This window comes from Pan paniscus, chromosome 1 (genome assembly GCF_029289425.2).
Source record: "Pan paniscus chromosome 1, NHGRI_mPanPan1-v2.0_pri, whole genome shotgun sequence".
Taxonomy (NCBI): domain Eukaryota; kingdom Metazoa; phylum Chordata; class Mammalia; order Primates; family Hominidae; genus Pan; species Pan paniscus.
This window is the reverse complement of record NC_073249.2, coordinates 75,648,989-75,661,149: the sequence shown is the minus strand read 5'-3', so window position 1 is coordinate 75,661,149 and position 12,161 is coordinate 75,648,989.

Sequence of the window (12,161 nt, the reverse complement as noted above, 5' to 3'; positions counted from 1 at the left end):
AAACTACCCGTCTGACAAGGTATTAATAACGAGAATGTATAAGGAGCTCAAACAACTCTATAGGAAAAATCTAATAATCTGATAAAAATGAGCAAAAGATTTGAATAGACATTTCTCAAAAGAAGACATACAAATGGGCTGGGTGTGGTGGCTCACGCCTGTTATCTCAGCACTTTGGAAAAAGGTTAAGGTGGGCAGATCACCTGAGGTCAGGAGTTTCAGACCAGCCTGGCCAACGTGGCGAAACCCTGTCTCTACTAAAAATACAAAAATTAGTGGGCGTGGTGGCACCCACCTGTAATCCTAGCTACTCAGGAAGCTGAGGCACAAGAATTGCTTGAACCTGGGAGGTGGAGGCTGCAGTGAGCCATCATCATGCCACTGCACTCCAGGCTGGGTGACAGAGTGAGATTCTGTCTCAAAACAAAACAAAAAAACGAGTGAGAAAACCAGACATTATATGCTGTCAGATGTTAGGCAGTATCAGGTGTACAACACCATTATTTAAAGAAGAAGAAGAAGAAGAAGGCATACAAATGGCAAAGAGGTATTTGAAAAGGTGTTCAACATCATTGATCATCGGAGAAATGCAAATCAAAATTCCGGTGAGATATCATCTCAGCCCAGTTAAAATGACTTATATATAAAAGATGGGAAATAACAAATGCTGGCAAGGATATGGAAAAAAGGGAACCCTGGTACACTGTTGCTGGGAATGTAGATTAGTACAGTTGCTATGGAGAATAGTTTGGAGGTTCCTCAAAAAACTAAAAATTGAGCTACCATATGATTCAGCAATCCCACCACTAGGTATGTACTCCAAAGAAAGGAAATCAGTATATCAAAGAGATATCTGCACTCCCATGTTTGTTGCAGCACTATACACAGTAGCCAAGATTTGGAAGCAACCTAAGTGTCCATCAACAGGTGAATGGATAAAGAAAGTTTGTTACATGTACACAATAGAGTGCTATGCAGCCATAGAAATGAATGAGATCCTGTCATTTGCAACAACATGAATGGAACTGAGGGTCATTATGTTAAGTGAAATAAGCCAGGCACAGAAAGACAAACTGCATGTTCTTATTTGTGGGAGCTAAAAGTGAAAACAAACTCATGGAGATAGGAGAATGATGGTTACCAGAAGGGTAGTTGGGACGAGGAGGGCGGGTGGATGGTTAATGGGACAAAAAATAGATAGAATGAATAAGATCTAGTATTTGATAGCACAACAAGGTGACTATAGTTAACAATGATTCATTGTACATTTTAAGGTAACTAAAAGAGTGGAATTGGATCGTTTTATAACACAAAGAAAGGATAAATGCTTGAGGTGATGGATACTCCATTTACCCTGATTTGATTATTATGCGTCATATGCTTTTATCAAAATATCTCGTGCCCCATAAATATATACACTACTATGTACCCACAAAAAAGTAAAAATTTTTATTTAAGAATACGTAACTTTTCTTCAGAATTTTGAGTGTCATGGTTGTTGTCCAGCTTCTGTTGTTGCTGTTGAGAAGCTGTATTAGTTTTCTATTGCTGTTAATAAATCACCACAAATTTAGCAGCTTAAAAAAATACCCATGTATTAGTTTACAGTTCCATAGGTCAGAAATCTGAGCACAGCATAACTGGATTCTCTGTTCAGGGTATCCTAAGGCTGAAATTGAGGTGTTAGCTGGATTGAATGCTTGTCTGGAGACTCTGGGGAAAAATTTGCCTCCAGGTTCACTCAGGGTGTTGGCAGAATTCTGTGCTTTGTGGTTGTAAGACCAAGATCAGCATTTTTCTTGAGAGCTATCAGCCAGGGACCACTCTCAGCTCCTACAGGCCTCTGCATTCTTTGCACTGCGGCCTGCTCATCTTCAGAGCCGGCTATGGAGAATCTCCTTTGCCAGGAAGAGTCCTCTCAGCCCCTCATAAGGCTAATTAGGTCATGCCTTTCTCAAAGTCAACTGTGCCATGATAACAACCTAATTATGGTCATGAAATCCATGACATTTCTGGTACCAGAGACATGTCCACAGGGGGTGGGGACTCTTGCAGGCCATCTTAGAATTCTGCCTACCACAGAAGTCTAAAATTATTCTAATTTATGATTTATATGTCCTATTTTTACCTCTGGATGCTTATAACATTTCCCATTGTCCTCGGGTTTCTGAAATTTCATGATATGCCTTTGTATGAACTTATTTTTAACTATTGTGCTGTACACTATATAAACCACTTCAGTATGGAGACTCACATTCTTCAATTTAATTTGAATATTTTCATTAACTATTTTCTCCCTTTCATTTTTCTGTTCTTGTTTCTGGAACGTAATTATTTGCATGTTGGTCTGTCTGGATTAATCCTCTAATCTCCACTGGCTATTTCATCCTTCATTTCTAACTTTACTTATTTTTTCTCAACATTATCTTCCAGATACTGAATTTTTCATGTAGGTTCTCAAAGTTTTAATTTACAAGAGCTAATTTTTTTGGTTTTATTTTGTTGATTTGTATCATAAATGTTCCTGTTGTATGGCATCATGGTCTGTTTAATGGATGCAACATTTTGTCTTATTTCTCTGAGGATATTTATTTATTTATTTACTTTCTTTTGAGACAGAGTTTTGCTCTGTCACCCAGACTGGAGTGCAGTGGCGTTATCTTAGCTCACTGCAACTTCGGTTTCTCAGGTTCAAGCGATTCTCCTTTCTCAGCCTCCCAAGTAGCTGGGATTACAGGTGAGTGTCATCACATCCGGCTAATTTTTGTATTTTCAGTAGAGAGGGGATTTCATCATGTTGTCTAGGCTGGCCTCAAATTCCCAACCTCAGGTGATCCACCCGCCTCGGCCTCCCAAAGTGTTGGGATTACAGGCATGAGCCACCATACCCGGCATCTCTGAGGATATTTAATGAGGATTTTCTTTAGGGAGTATTCTTCTCCCCACAGTCTTCATTTCCTCCAAGTTACTTTTATATATTTGTTAGAGGCTTTCCTTAGATAACTGTGATCTTTGCTCATCTGTTTCAAACCACTAAAAGGCTGATAGGAAGTTCTGCGCCCATGAGTACGGTTTGTTAACTGTGAAATTTACTGTAGAGTAAGCTGCTTTGGCCACTATGCTAAGGAACTCCCAATGCTGTTATCTTCAACTCTTGAACAACTCAGATAGTCCTGAATAGACATCCTAAAGCCTTTCACATTTCCTGCCTAGAGGTTGTTGGCCTATTTCTCAGCTTCTTAGAGCTGAGTAGAAGATAAAAACTTAGGGTGTATATTTCTGGCAGTGTGCCTGGAATTCAAAATCCTCTGTGTGGCATCAACATTAATACATCCTGTGGTTTTCTGCCTCCACACCTGCTAGAGTACTTAGAATGCACTCTTTGCTTCTCTTTTTTGTCTGTTGAATTTCTACCATTCTTCATAGCTAAGTTCTATTGACCTGCCTAGAAGTCATCCTTCCCACCTTTGTAATTGTTTAAAATATGTTTTATATCACCATAACACTTTATTATACCTGCCTTGTTTACTTATTCTGCAATTCCGAGCATCCTAATGCTTTTCTTCAACAAAGAGACTCTCAAAAACCTGGAAAAGCCATTTTCTCAATATTAACAATGTAGGGAAGTGGCTGGATTATTGGAATATATTTTTTCTCTTTCTAGCTCCATATTAATTCTGGTGGACATGTTACTTTTTTTCTCATGATATCAGTTTCATTTTGTAAAAATGGCAAATAAAATGTCCTAAATGTCAGTCATCAAATATTTTTTTCAAAAACATCTTGGAAGGTGCAACTTCTAGAAGCTAGATTATCTCCTGCTTTCTGATTCACTATAGAGATTGTGGTAGCTAATTTTAAACCTCCTCCCATGTACTTTTCTTGTAATTCTCACTTAATTTCTCTTCATCCTTTAAACCTCAGCACAAATTATACCCTCTTTACTAAATAATCCATGTTAAGTACAAAAAGTTTTGGAAATATAAAACAGACCAAGAAGAAGATTGAAATTTTTAATCCTACTATTCAGGGAAATTGATTTATTAATATTTTGGAATCTCTTCCTTTTTTTCTGGGTAAAAGTATATACATAATTTATTTTTAAAAATTATATATGAAATTCTATTAATATATTGCATTTTTTGACTTAAAACTATATTATGGATATTTTTCCATATAGGAATGTTTCTCAGGGAATGGCGGAGTTAAGAGCACGGTTTCTAAAGTTAAACTCTTCTCTGGATTAAAATCTCACTTTTCCTACTTATTAGCTATACGATTATGGGTGAGTTACTTAGCCTCTCCATGCAATAGATTCCTTATGTATACAACGGAGATGATAATGAAATACCTACTTCAGGATTTTTGTGTTTATTAAATGAGTAATTATATGAGTTACTGGATATAAAACACAACAATACCTCGCACACAGTAAGCACTTAATGGACATTAGCCATTACTATTTTAAAATATTTTAAGTTATAACATAGCACACCATTATTTGGATATACTATAATTTATGTAATTGATTCCTTATTATTGGACACTTAGATTGTTTCCAATTTTTTTTTTTTTTTTTTTTTGAGATGGAGTGTTGCCCAGGCTGGAGTGCAGTGGCTCAATCTTGGCTCATTGCAGCCTCCGCCTCCCAGGTTACAAGTGATTCTCTTGCCTCAGCCTCCCAAGTAGCTAGGATTATAGGCTCCTGACACCAGGCCTGGCTAATTTTTGTATTTTTGTAGAAACGGGGTTTCGCCATGTTATCCAGACTGGTTTTGAACTCCTGACCTCAGGTGATCCGCCCACCTCAGCCTCCCAAAGTGCTGCGATGAGCCAAAGCGCCTGGCTGGTTGTTTCCTTTTTTTTTTTTTGAGACTGAGTTTCGCTCTTGTTGCCCAGGCTGGAGTGCAATGGTGCGATTTTGGCTCACTGCAACCTCCATCTCCCAGGTTCAAGCAATTCACCTGCTCAGCCTCCCAGGTAGCTGGGATTACAGGCGCCCACCACCATGCCTGGCTAGTTTTTGTATTTTGTTTGTTTGTTTGTTTTTTGTTTTGAGAGGGAGTCTCACTCTGTCGCCCAGGCTGGAGTGCAGTGGCACTATCTCGGCTCACTGCAAGCCCCGCCTCCCGGGTTGACGCCATTCTCCTGCCTCAGCCTCCCTAGTAGCTGGGATTACAGGCGCCTGCCACCACGCCCGGCTAATTTTTTTTGTATTTTTAGTAGAGACGGGGTTTCACCGTGGTAGCCAGGATGGTCTCGATCTCCTGACCTCGTGATCCGCCTGCCTCGGCCTCCCAAAGTGCTGGGATTACAGGCGTGAGCCACCACGCCCAGCCTAGTTTTTGTATTTTCAGTAGAGACGGGGTTTCACCATGTTGGCCAGGCTGGTCTTGAACTCCTGACCTCAGGTGATCCACCGGCCTCAGCCTCCTAAAGTGCTGGGATTATAGGCGTAAGCCACCGCGCCTGGCCTCCAATTTTTAAAAATTATAAGTAACATTATAATGTGTCAACATGTTTGTGCCTACATCTGTGTATATTTATCTGATTGTTTACCTTGTCAAATTCCTAGAAATTATGGGCAATCTTGTAATTAATTTATTATTTCTTCCCCCCTCCCTGTAAGTTCCACAGGGCAGAGAATTTACCTTTCTTGTTTAGTACTTTATTTCCACTACCTAGACATGCACGTGATATACACTAAGGACTTGAGAAATCCTTGTTTCTTGAAAGAAGTACTATATCCATTTAAAGAATCTTAATAGATATTGCCAAATTAATCTTCAGAATTAACACTTTCACCTGAAAGTATGAGTCCCTAATTTGTGACTGCTTTTCCTGTCTGATAATGTCATTTACATTCTTTGCCTGAAGAATCTTTGATATCAGTATCCATGAGGTGTCATTGTAATTCTGGTATGCTGTTTATCTTACTCCACTAAATGTATGTTTGTTAAAGATGGTGCCTAGTGTTATATTTTTTCTCAATATTTTGTGTATAGAATGATACTCTGTTACAGTTAGTCCTATCTGTTCATCATGCTTGTTCTTATTTTTATGACTACTGGACTTGGATAAGGTACATTGGTTCTGAATAACAGCAACTAGCACAAAGTGATTTAAGCAAAAAGGGAAATTATTTTAAGGATACAGTGTTTTCTCACAGAACTCAAGGACAAGAGTGTAGTAAGAGACTCTGGAAGCATCTAGTAGGTTCTAGAACCAAGAAATCAGGATTTTTTTCTCTCTCTTTTTATCTCTGCAGATTAGCTTTCCCCACTTCTGTACCCATCTATGGCTTCTGATTTTATGTGGTACAGTTCCAGCCATGCTTAGGGAACTACTTCCCTATTTTGAACCTCAATTCAGAATTTCTGAGATAGAATTTGATTGGCTTCACTTGGTTTGGGTCAAGCATCCAGTGCAATTACTTCTCTTGTGTCAAGATTGATTAGACTGCACTGGATGTCTACCAGGTGCCCATTCCTGTGGAGGGAGAGCCAGTTCTGAGAGAAAAAGGAGAAATTATTCTGAGATGAGCAGAAACCCTCAAGTATCTACCACAATGATCTTGCTCAAATCCTTTCCCTAACTGAACTTGTTGGTTTACTTAAACTTCATCCCTCCTTAAAAGCCCAGGAAGAATCTCCAATTTGGAGACCATAAAAATTCCTTGATAGTCCAAATTATTTTTTAATCTCTATCCTTTCTGAGTGCTTATTTTCTGCCCTGTACAGTTTAGTTTTATGTTAAACGATAGGTCATTTTCCAATTGGTTTATTCAGGAAGCTTTTGATTTCCAAACTGATAAGCATTTTAAGGAAGAAGGATATCTCTTAAATTTCATTTCTTTTTTCTTTTCTTTCTTTTTTTTTTTTTTTTGCTCTGTCACCCGGGCTGGAGTGTAGTGGCATAATCTCGGCTCACTGCAACCTCCGTCTCCCGGGTTCAAGCGATTCTCTTGCCTCAGCCTCCCAAGTAGCTGGGATTACAGGCTCCTGACACCACAACTGGCTAATTTTTGCATTTTTTGTGGAGACAGGTTTTTGGCATGCTGGCGAGGGTGGTCTCGAACTCCTGGCCTCAGGTGATCCACCCGCCTCAGCCTCCCAAAGTGCTGGGATTATAGGCATGAGCCACCACCCCTGGCCTCAAATTTCATTTCTGTACACTCCAAAGATGTTCAATTAATATAATGAAGTGATTAAAGTGCTTGATAACAGCTTTGAGTTCATTAAAAGTTAACAGAACTCATTCTGTCAAATGAAATTATTATATTTTGAGTTATTTTCCAATATATATTTTGCATAGAGACACTTTACTAATAACCAGTAGAACGATCCGTATCTCTTAAAATACATTTCAAATTTATGAACAATTTTACGTCTCCATCAACACATTTATTGAGTTCATTGTCATCTATCTCAGGGAAAATTGCATTAGAGTTTTACTTTATCTCCCTGTTGCTATTTGTTTCTTTCCAACCCATTCTTCTCAAAGTAGCAAGAATCTTCTTAAAATACAAATCCAATTATTTCTCTGTTTAAAATCTTTCAGTGACTTTATATTTTCCTTAGAATGAAATCCAAACTCCTACCATAGCCCACAAAACCTGGTATCTGACCCCGACTTAACTCTTCAACCTCGTTTTTTAAAGGCTCTCTTCCCCTTGCTTGCTATGCTGTGAGCATCTGGTTTTTGTTCAGTTCAGTTCTGTTTTATTTTGTTTTGTTTTGTTTGCAGTTTGTCAGGCACATCAGGATCTTTCTCTTCTCAGGGCTTTTGCGCATGCTATTTATTGCCTCTGTTGGGAGAGCTGCAACCCCTGAAATGCTGCCTCTCCTCAGGTTTCAGCTGAAATGTCAGCATCTTTTCTTGACCTGACTTCTTGAACAGCCTGCCTTTGATCATTTTCCTCTGTTCTTTATTATTTCACCCTCATGTTTACTTTCTTTACAAAATATTCACAACTCACAACTATTTTCCTTCTCTCCTCATTTTTTGGTCTGCCCCTCCCCCTCACATAAGCTCCACAAATATGCAGGGACTGAGCTGGTTTTGTATTTTTGTTTTTTCCCTAATGTATCTCTAGCATCTCCCACAGGGCCTCGCATGTAGTTAACTGTTCAAAATATATTTGATTATGTGAACAGAAGAGTAATATGATAGAATGCTAATTTTCTTTTTCTTTTTTTTTTTGAGACAGTCTCGCTCTGTCGCCTAGGCTGGAGTGCAGTGGCATGATCTCAGCTCACAGTAATCTCTGCCTCCCAGGTTCAAGCAATCCTCCTGCCTCAGCCTCCCTAGTACCTGGGACTACAGGCGCGTGCCACCACGCCTGGCTAATTTTTGTATTTTTAGTAGAGACGGGGTTTCACCGTGTTGGCCAGGCTGGTCTCAAACTCCTGAGCTCAAGTGATCCACCTGCCTCGACTTCCCAGAGTGTTGGGATTACAGGCATGAGCCACCTCCCTGGCAGAATGCTAATTTTCTAGTAACTCTAAGTGGTTCCAGTGGTTTCCGGTGGTTCTATGATTGTCAGAAGGCGTAATCTCCCTCCTCCCTCTTTCACTCTCCAGTGGGTCCCAGTGTCTTTTGTTCCCTTCTTTGTGTCTATATGTACTAAATGTTTAGCTCCCACTTACACATTTGATCCTTTTGTTCTTTAGTTTCCCACACATAAGTAACATATAATCATACCCTATTCATTGGTTTACGGAAACATTGCTCATAAAGGCAATTTGGAAGTGTTGATGAGTGGCCATACTTCTAGTCAGGCATGCAAACTGTGTGAGTACATTTAAGAAAATGAAAAGCATACAGCCGGATGTGCCTTCCCCCTGAAAACTGAGAAATCTCTCTGTGCAAACCAGTGGCAGTTTGTCTGAGGATAGTGCATGATCACATGATGAAAAGATCTTTTAGCAAATCTTTATGAATTAATTTGTATTTCTTCTTTGATGTGCAAAAGGGACTAGTAGTTGGGGCGGGGTGGCTGACGCCTGTAATCCCAGAACTTTGGAAGGCCTAGGCAGGCGGATCACTTGCGCTCAACATGATGAAAGCCCGTCTTTACTAAAAATACAAAAATTAGCCGGGCATGGTGGCATAGGCTGTAGTCCCAGCTACTTGGAGGGCTGAGGCAGGAGGATTGCTTGAACCTGGGGGGTCAAGACTGTAGTGAGGTGAGATTGCGCCACTGCACTACAGCCTGGGTGACAAAGTGAGACCCTGTATAAAAAAAGAAAAAAATGGACTTGTAAAATCTTAAGGGGCTGGAGAAAATAATCTTAAAATCGTGACTATAGGTTGCTGCTTTTTGTCTCTGTTTGGACTAATAAGATACACTACTACCAGAAGATTCCAAAGCCAATTGTTACAGGCCTGGAATCAAAAGGATATTATGTAGGATTGCATTTTGTTTCTAGAATTTCTTTTTCTAGCAGCTTGACATTTTGTATGTTAATAATACCTTATGCATTTACAACATTTTGCAACACATTTTCACATTCATAAGCAAGGGAGACATTATCACTATTGTAGAGGTGTAGAAACAACAGCTCTAAAGTATCAAGTATTTTGCTCCGGGTCACAGAATTAGTAAAAGGCAATGTGAGTGGAGAGAGGTGCTCTCAAACTCCAGATTTTTTGCTTCTGGCCCAGGGTTTATTCCACTACCCTAAGCCATCTCTCTCATAAGTGCTAAATGATAAACTGACATTTCCTGGTAGCACTAATAGAAGCTTGCAGATAAATAATCGAAATCATTTTACAAGCAGCAGAAACACTAAAAAAAATCTATAATTGTGTAAGCATCTCGAATATTGACCTGAGTGATCTTGCCAATATTCATATTTCAAGCCTCCTTTCTTTGGTTCATGGCTTATTCCAGTTTTGAAACATTTGATATGCTTTTAAAAATCATGACTCTGTTTTTAGATACAGTTCAGAAAGATACTTTTATTAACTATTTTGCCACATGAAGTTCAAAACTATCTTGGTTACCTAGTGCCCTCTGCTGAAACAGTCATAGTATAACAAATTAGTAATAGAGGAACGAATTTCTTCTAAGAAACTGAATATTGATATTATGTCTCAGGATAGTAAAAACCCCCTAATTTTATAGTAATTCTTCAAGAAACTCCTCATATCGAAGTGTATTAGATTATATAAATGAAGAATTTATATTACTAGTCCCTAACTCAGTGGCCAACTCACAGGACATTTAATAAATATTTGGTGAATTAATGTACATATACTTCAGTTTATTCTAGTGGTGCTCATGTGACAATCTACTGTGGCATTCCTTTGTGAAGCAGGATCATTCTTTTACAGTTTCAATTAGTCTTGAGTAATTTTCTCTTGTACTCCTATAGCCCCGTGTTGAGACTTGGCAGCCATAGTGATTCCTCATATCTCCCCACCCCCACCCCCCAGATTGTTATTTTGGTTTTGCTCAAAATACACTGTAAGTTTCCAAGAGCTTAGACTTTTGAGTAAAACCGATCTGAGTTTAAATCCAGGCTCTGCCACTTTCCTTGACAAATTACTCATCCTTTAAAAGGTTTCTATCTGTAGAATGGGGAAAATAGCCTAACTTATAGGATCATTGTGAGGATTTAAATGATGTAATGCAAAGAAAGGGCCCAGCACAACATGTGCCACTTAGCAACTGGTCAGTAATTGCCAGCTTTTATCTATAATTATTTTTCATATCTCACATTCTAACAATTTTCAGCCAAAAAGACTTGCCCTAGACTCCTTATCCTTTCAGGCCTCTTTACACTTATCAACCATTTTTATTAGTTCTTCCTCCTTCCTTGTGAAGATGGTAAAATGGTCTTCCTTTAATACAGTGTGAGGAACCTGGAGCACAGAGGAAAAACTTGGGAATCATTGAAATGGAACAAGACAGGAACAAACAAGTTTTTATCGTTTATTTCACTACACTAGTTTAAAGGAGTCGGTCACATTTTAATATAATTTAATTTTAACAAAGGAAACATCTTGGGTTTGTTGTGTTTTCTAAATTTACTTTAAATTTTTGTCACATTAATGTATGCAGATAGTTTTAAAAGCCAAAAAGGATGATAAGGCTTGTAAAAAATGGAGTTCCTGGTCCCATCCCTCCCCCGAAATGGCCCCCTCCCTCCATTCCCCAGCAATCACTCTTTCAAGCCATTTAGCTGGTGTATTAGTGTTCTCCTGAGAAACAGAATATATATATAAGATATGATATGCATGTATTATCTATCATAGATAGATATCTAAATTATCTATATATGCCTGGCCATAATGGTCTTTTGAAAAATAGTTTTATTGACCGGGTGCAGTGGCTCACGCCTGTAATCCCAGCACTTTGGGAGGCTGAGGCGGGTGGATCACTTGAGCTCAGGAGTTTGAGACCAGCCTGGCCAACATGGTGAAACCTCGTCTCTACTAAAAATGCAGAAATTAGTTGGGCGTGGCGGTGCACACCTGTAGTCCCAGCTACTTGGGAGGCAGGGGCAAGAGAATCGCTTGAACCCGGGAGGCCGTGGCTGCAGTGAGCCAAAATCATGTCACTGCACTCCAGCCTGAGCGAGAGAGGGAGGCCCTATCTCAAAAAAAAAAAAAAAAAAAAAAAAAAAAAAAAAAAAAAAAAAAAAAATTGGCTGGGTGCAGTGGCTCACGCTTGTAATCCCAGCACTTTGGGAGCTAGAGACGGGTGAATCTCCTGAGGTCAGGAGTTCAAGACTAGCCTGGCCATGATGGCAAAGCCCCGTCTCTACTAAAAATACAAAAATTAACCAGGCATGGTGGCGCACACCTGTAGTCCCAGCTACTTGGGAGGCTGAGGCAGGAGAATTGCTGGAACCTGGGAGGCAGAGGTTGCAGTGAGCAGAGATGATGCCACTGCACTCCAGCCTAGACAACAGAGCAAGACTCTGTCTCCAAAAAAAAAAAAAAACCATAAAAATAAAAATAGCTTTATCATCTAGCATAGGGATGCTATCTCTCCTTTTATCTCTTTGAAGATGTTAAAGTATGGGTTTTTTTTTTTAACTGTAATTTTTTTTTCTGTTACTACTTGTCTCAGTTTTCTCCAAGTTCCTTTTGACCATTTCTTTTGGTTTCTTCCATATTAGACTTTCTTCAAATGTCTGATGATTCTTGGC